This window comes from Octopus bimaculoides, chromosome 6 (genome assembly GCF_046866305.1).
Source record: "Octopus bimaculoides isolate indiv1 chromosome 6, ASM4686630v1, whole genome shotgun sequence".
Lineage (NCBI taxonomy): Eukaryota > Metazoa > Mollusca > Cephalopoda > Octopoda > Octopodidae > Octopus > Octopus bimaculoides.
In genome coordinates, this window is record NC_142933.1 from 39,166,921 (window position 1) to 39,173,961 (window position 7,041).

The 7,041-nt window shown below is 34.8% G+C and overlaps 1 protein-coding gene across 4 annotated transcripts in view; it reads left to right on the forward strand.

The window, feature by feature from the left end:
• The window catches only part of LOC106882558 (uncharacterized), a 213,305-nt gene that overhangs the window by 182,664 nt on the left and 23,600 nt on the right, over positions 1-7,041 (forward strand). The gene's annotated exons all lie outside the window — the stretch shown is intronic.

A 7,041-nucleotide genomic window follows, 5' to 3' on the forward strand; every position in this document is an offset into this window, starting at 1 on the left:
TGAATAAACTAATGCTCGGAAAGCGGTGGTGCTGCGTTTTGCAGTAGACATTAAGGGATCATGGGAATATTGCTGCAACTGTAAAAAGCACCATCGCTTGTAGGAGTTGCACAGGATATTACTTGTCACACCCTGTCGTAAATGCTATAAAACAGTGGATTGCTCTTTGGAAATCTTTAACCAGCGACGCTGTTATTAAAAAAATGCTATTCAAAATAAATAAAATAGAGTTTACAAGAGAAATATTATGTCATGATCTATGGAATTAATTGTCGCAAACGCAGACCCTTTTCAAATTTCTTGAATTTTCTATACCTTCCCTTGCGTTCTCAGAGCTTTTAAATATTTCAAGATGGATTATTCTTTTAGAAATTAATTGATAAAATACAAATTAACATTGTGTTGCAAAGTAGAAATAAAGCATAATATAGTGTCATCTAGTCTATCTTTCAATGCAATAATTAATTAGTGTAGTGTTTATATATATATATATATATATATATATATATTGCAGTCACACAAATTTAGTAACTTCGTCTTGTCAAAAGTTCATTTCTTACTTGTTATTGGAATGAGGTGAAATACATTTGTTGCCAGAGCAGCCAGTCCTGCTTCAACAGAACTATAGTTAAAGGTATCCTAGCGGTGCCCATCCCAACTTTTGTAAGGCATCAAGGATTACATTACTTAAAATCTACATTACCTATCTCTTTTCAAGATTGAAGCGTGATTTGAGGGAAATCTGGCTGCAATTTCTTGCAGGCCTAGCAATTTTATCCAGGTTAGTTCTTTGGCTCAGTAATTTATAAAATCAATAAATATACATGGTTATATAACATATACTCTTTCGTTACTAAAACACATGAAATATGTAATGATAATATATATAATGATTCATTATATATGATAAAATATATATATAATGGTTCATTACTTAAGCCCCAAAGAGAGAAGTTAGATTGTCCCAATATTTTCACCGTACCAGTGCAGTGATTAGAAAAATTGGTTCATTTCAGGACAAAATGCAGTATGGTATTCAATTAAGCCGCTTCACATCTTAAGTTAAAATCCAACTGGGGTTGATTTTGACATTCCACTTTCAGGACTCAATAAAATAAGTACCAGTAATGTATTGGATATGATTTAATCGTCTGTCTCTTCTTATAAGATTATGTGGTCTTCTATATACTGATTTTACGGTGCAACACATCTGTAATTTATCATATTCCTATGATAATAGGTCGGTTATTTTCGTAAATGTGCAACACTTGTATCTTGCAGAGGCATTAGCAGAAATAGTCCCGCTCTAATTTATTGCTAGTCTTACTGTTACTAGTAATATATCATATATAAATGAATGATATACTTTTGACAGTGGGAAACAAATTAGAAGATGGTATAAAAGTAAAATTATCCAATTTGGTATGATCTTGATTCCAACAATCAGAACAATTCTTTGTTCAGTTCAGAAGGGGTTCACGGAATTTCTATCCGTGAAAGAAGACCTTGTCCAAAACGTAGGAAACGTTTCTTCTCAACGGCATAAAACTTATGTAATTTTACTTTTACGCAAGTAAATTCTGTAGTCCACCACCATTCTTATTATAATGGGATTGCTTAAATGAAGTAAAATGTTATATTTTCAGCGATGAGATTAATGTTTGTGAACTAAAGATTTTTGGGGGTAAATTTTGTTACTGCTGGAATTAAACAGAGTTTCGTGGAACTGATTTAACATACTTTAAAATAAAAAGTGGGTTACAAGCGAAATGTATCCCGCTCCTATTCTATTATGGAATTTCAAGAAAGATTACGCAGTATTAAGTTAATGAAGGAAAGAAATTACTCTGCCTATACGGTCTGTGTTTGAACCTACGTTTCCCTACTATTAAATCATTAAGAACTTGTATTATTATTGGTTAAGTGTAGATCAGCCCTCATTGACCGGTCGTCTGATGAACGATGTTCCAGTGACTACCCCGTATGTTTGTATGTTAGTAACTACATTATTCAATGTATATCACTTTATTTAAAATATAGGCTATGATTTGAAGGAAATTTGGCTGTAATTTCTGTCAATATATTTAAAGCGATGGGTTGCGAACTGTGGAATATTTGACTACAATTTCTATTAGACCCAATAGCTGCGTAGCGTAGAGGCCCTCTTGTTGACTCGATTTGCAATGTTCTGTACCGATGTATAGAAATTTACTTCGATTATATTTCGATCAAAATACTATATTGCCGGTATGCCTTTCAACACTATTTTTAATGCTGACGTTATTGTTGTATGCAGTTCTTTTTTAATGTGATTTTTCAAAAGCTTCTATGGAATGAATGCAAGCGAGAGTTTTGTCGGATGGTGTTTCAGTATTGTTCTGGAATTTTGTTGCTGCTTAGTCCCAAGTTGATTCTGATCCAGAAGAACTGTAATCAAAAGTATTCCAACGGTATTGATAATGCGAAGGGCGATATTAACTAAAAGTACCCTTCTGAAAGACAGTGTGACGTTACCTTTCTTTTGGCAGAAACTAGCAGTATTTCGTCTGGCTTTACGTTCTGAGTTCAAATTCCACCGAGGTCGACTTTGCCTTTCATCCTTTCGGGGTCGATTAATTAAGTATAAGTTGTGTACTGATGTCGATCTAATCGCCTGGACCCCTCCTCCAAAATTTCGGGCCTTTTGCCTAGAGTAGAAAAAAACAAAGACTTTGCTGTTATTTGAGGAACTCAAATGACTTGGCTAACATTTTTTGCAAATCGAGCGATCCATAGAGTCTTTATTGAGTATATAGATATGAGATGTTATTTGTGGCTGTCTGGATGAGTAATAACAGGGACTGTGAGGTTTAGAGACTTTGCAGCAACAAATTATTTAGGTGCTAATTCATCTTCTGTATTTTAGTTTGTTGTTTAGCTGGTGTGAGAGGGCAGTCTTCGTATTCTTTGTTAAGTGATATGCGCTGTTTTGTGTTTTTTCTAGTGTGATTATCAGTTTTGTAGTTATGAGTGGGCCCAGGTAGGACAGGAAATAATCCACAAGAGATCTTATATATTACTGTGCACTAGTACGCTCTCCTTCATTGAAACTTACGCATGGACATAAAATATCAGACGACCAAACAGAGCATGTATCGATCAACTTGTGGAAGATTCTGGATATTAGATTGAGGATATGAAAGATCGGGATATATAGCGTGAAAACACTAAAATGAATATTTTTGAGGCAACCACAGGCTTCACGTCAATACAAGGTAACAGCACCACGTATCTATCTATCTATCTATCTATCTATCTATCTATCTATCTATCTATCTATCTATCTATCTATCTATCTGTCTGTCTGTCTGTCTGTGTATCTGTCTGTCTGTCTTTCTGTCTAATGTTATAATAAAAGCTACATGGAAGATCGGGATATATAGCATGAAAGAGTTGCATTGCTCTGGTCAAGTCGCTTGACCGGATACGTACATAGCTAGATAATTATGTGATAAAGCTTCAACAAGTAGAAAAGAATTCGGTCAACTAAGAGAGTAAAGATAACGTTATAGTAAAAACCACAAGTCTTGTGAAATACAGCTACCCAAGGTTTCTACTTACGTTTGTCAAGCAACTGACTACGAGTCTTGTTCTCACCTTGAAAAATGGCGAAATAATTCAATGTTTTGACCAAGAAACCCTGGGTAGCTGCATTAAACAAGATTTGTGATTTTTATATCATTAGATAGATAGACAGACAGACAGACAGACAGACAGACAGATAGATAGATAGATAGATAGATAGATAGATAGATAGATAGATAGATAGATAGATAGATATCCAGACAGACAGACAGGCAGATAGATAGATAGACTGACAGACAGGCAGATAGATAGATAGATAGATAGATAAATAAATTGATACTTTCTTTGTATTGACTTGAGCCTGTAGGTGCCTCAAAAATATCCATTTTAGTGTTTTCTATACGTGCTGCGAATATCAAGATTTGAGATAATTCATAGTCTGTTCGTTTTTTCCCTCTTTCTCTCTGTCTTTGGTAGATATAGTATGTTTATGTTGTTGTGTGTGGTGGTTGGTTGTAACGGTTATTTTCTAAATGGTATGTAAGTAGACGATTTGCTAGATGTTATTGGTAGCCTGTCTATTTGTAACCGAATTTCTGTGTAGCTGCTGTATGAGACTGGAGTTGCTTGTTGCGGGTTATGATAAATTCATGCGTGTACGTTCAGGGAAAGACGTGGAACGAAGTCTTATCTTTTTATCATTTACTTACTTCAGTCAACGGACTGCGGTCATGCTGTAGCAGTGTATTGAAAAGCTTTAGTCGAACAAATTGACTCCAGTACTTATATTTTATTCTATTAGTCGCTTTCGCGGAAACTTTAAGTTACGAGGACGCAAACATCCCAACACCAGTTGTCAAGCGGTGGGAGACAAGTATATGCACGCGCGAGTAGACGACAGTTACCTAACATCTCATGCAGTGGGACTGAACGTGGTTGCAAAGTGAGCTTCGTAACCATACAGCCATACCCGCGCTTATATCTTACACGCATCGCAATGTATGCTGGGACATTAAGAAAATTATTCATTATAAATATTGGCCAGTGGACTTTAAATTTATTCGATGAAAATCGTTTTGTATAGATTTTTTTTTACGGTTTTAATAAGTATTTCGTTTGCAATTTTATATTCCAATCTTCTTTTCTTGTCTATAAACAAGGTTTTTATAAGTCTTGGGGGATCTAATTTCTTTTTATCGTGTAATTGAAACTCTTCAAAACTCTTCGATATTTATAATCTGTTTTAAATACATATGTTTTCCTGGCTTGAAAGTTTATCAGGACAACTATCCTCTTGGCTTTGGCCGCTGTCATATTCTGCATGACCAATACATATCAAAGTTTATAACGAAGTTACTACCGTCGTAATGACTTGATTTCCGCTTGCTGTTCGTTGTGCATATTCAACCGTACAACGAGACCAGCGAAATGGAAAATACTCTGTGGAATTTAAAAAAAAAGTTATAGTCAAGTCTTCAACAGAAGAGGAATGAAAGAAGAGGTGGTCTCCTTTTACAAACACACTTTAATATTAAATTTAAAACAAATTTCGGAAGCGTACTTGTCGAGCAAGTGACTTGATTTGAAACTATATGTTGAAACTAAAATAATTGTAGTATGAAAGACATATATGAGCCATTCAAAAACACGCAGATTCTTATCTTCACTTAAAGATTTATTTGAAAATAGAAATAATGCATTTCTAAATCTCTCAGAGAGATTTATGCAGTAGCAGCACGATGAAGTGATAGTATGTTGTCAACTTAATGTGATAGTCCCTTGAAAGGAAAGAATGCTACTGTTATTTAGCCCTAGGAAACACCGTTTCTTGTTGGACTTGACACATTTCCTGTGTCCTTACGTTTCCAAAGTGGAGATAAACACCTCCACCCAGCAAAGCCGGTATCCAGAGACTAGTTTCAGTGTCATTGCTCACCACCAATCTGGAGTAGCATGGCTTACTAGCTGTCGATGTTGTCAATAACAGTAGCATTCTTCCCTTTCATGGGACTGTCACATTAAGTTGACAACATACTTTATCGTGCTGCTACTGCAAAATTCTCCCTGAGAGATTTAGTAATGTATTATTTCTATTTTCAAAAATCAGAAACGTATTTCACTTGAAATATAGATGTTTTCAAAGGCAGTTAGACATCGACAGCTAGCAAACCATGCTACTCCAGATTGATGTTGAGCAATGGCTCCGAAACTAGTCTCTGGATGCTGGCTTTGCTAGGTGGAGGTGATTATCTCCACTTTGAAAGCATAAGGGCACAGGAAATGTGTCAAGTCCAACAGGAAACGGTGTTTCCTAGGGCTAATAACAGTAGCAATCTTCCCTTTCATGGGATTGTCACATTAAGTTGACAACATGCTATCATTTATTATTTGGTATCAAAATTTTCGTCGCACCAACTGTGACCTGGTCACTGATGCTGTTCCATTGTAATAATATATGTTTATGTGAAGTTTACGGTTGTGTGTTTTTGAATAATTCTTGTATGTCTTCAACACTGCAATCGTTTATAACAAATTTTCATGTTAAAACATAGAAAAGCATATAAAAATATAAATAATGGGTTTATAATTCTGATATTTCGGTTATTAAGGTGATTGGCAATGAGCCGGCTAGTTTTAGCACTTGTTCACCATCGGTTCACGCGATCTGTGACGTGAATTATTGGCCTGGTGCGAAGAAAATATATCCTGAAATGGGATTTTGTTCTATATTCTATCGTTTCTATGAGCTCATTGTCTACGCAACCATTATAATAGCATCTTTCATACACTTATTCAATGGAATACATTTAATTCAATGAAAAACAAATCAGGAACAAAACGAAATACAAAAAAGACAAAATAAAACATAGTATACACATACAAAGTATATACATAAAAGATAATGACTAGTAATAAACTGTTGGATATATATGAGAGTGTTTTCGACGTTTCGGATTATAGACATTTGAGTGGCATGTACTTGTGTAGGGTAAGATCTAGTTAATAAAATTGAATTATTAGCAGTGGATATGTTGGTTTGGTTTTGCGTTTGTCGCCCTCACCTCTAAGAATAGTCGCAATCCATCGCGTGTTCGGTCGGTGTTAGTTTCGAATTAGTAATAGAGAAACTACAAAATACATCTGTTCGCATAATCGAAAACTACAGAATAACTGGACAAACAAAATAATAAAAGAATTCAGTGTATGGAAATATTCGGGGTCTTGTTATTGTTGCTGAGTCACTTTAGTTAGTTAGCAACCCAATTTTTAGACCAGAACAAGTTTGAATATGTTTCAAGCTTAAAAATATATCATAATTACATAAAAAGGCTATATATATAAATTGAGCTAGATGTGAATATATTTTTATGAAGAAGACTTTTATTCGAAATTGGATTGTACTGTACTCGATATGATAGCTGTTTCATCCATTTTGCGCTTAATTTGTATAGAAAACTGCGAACAACAAATATTTGC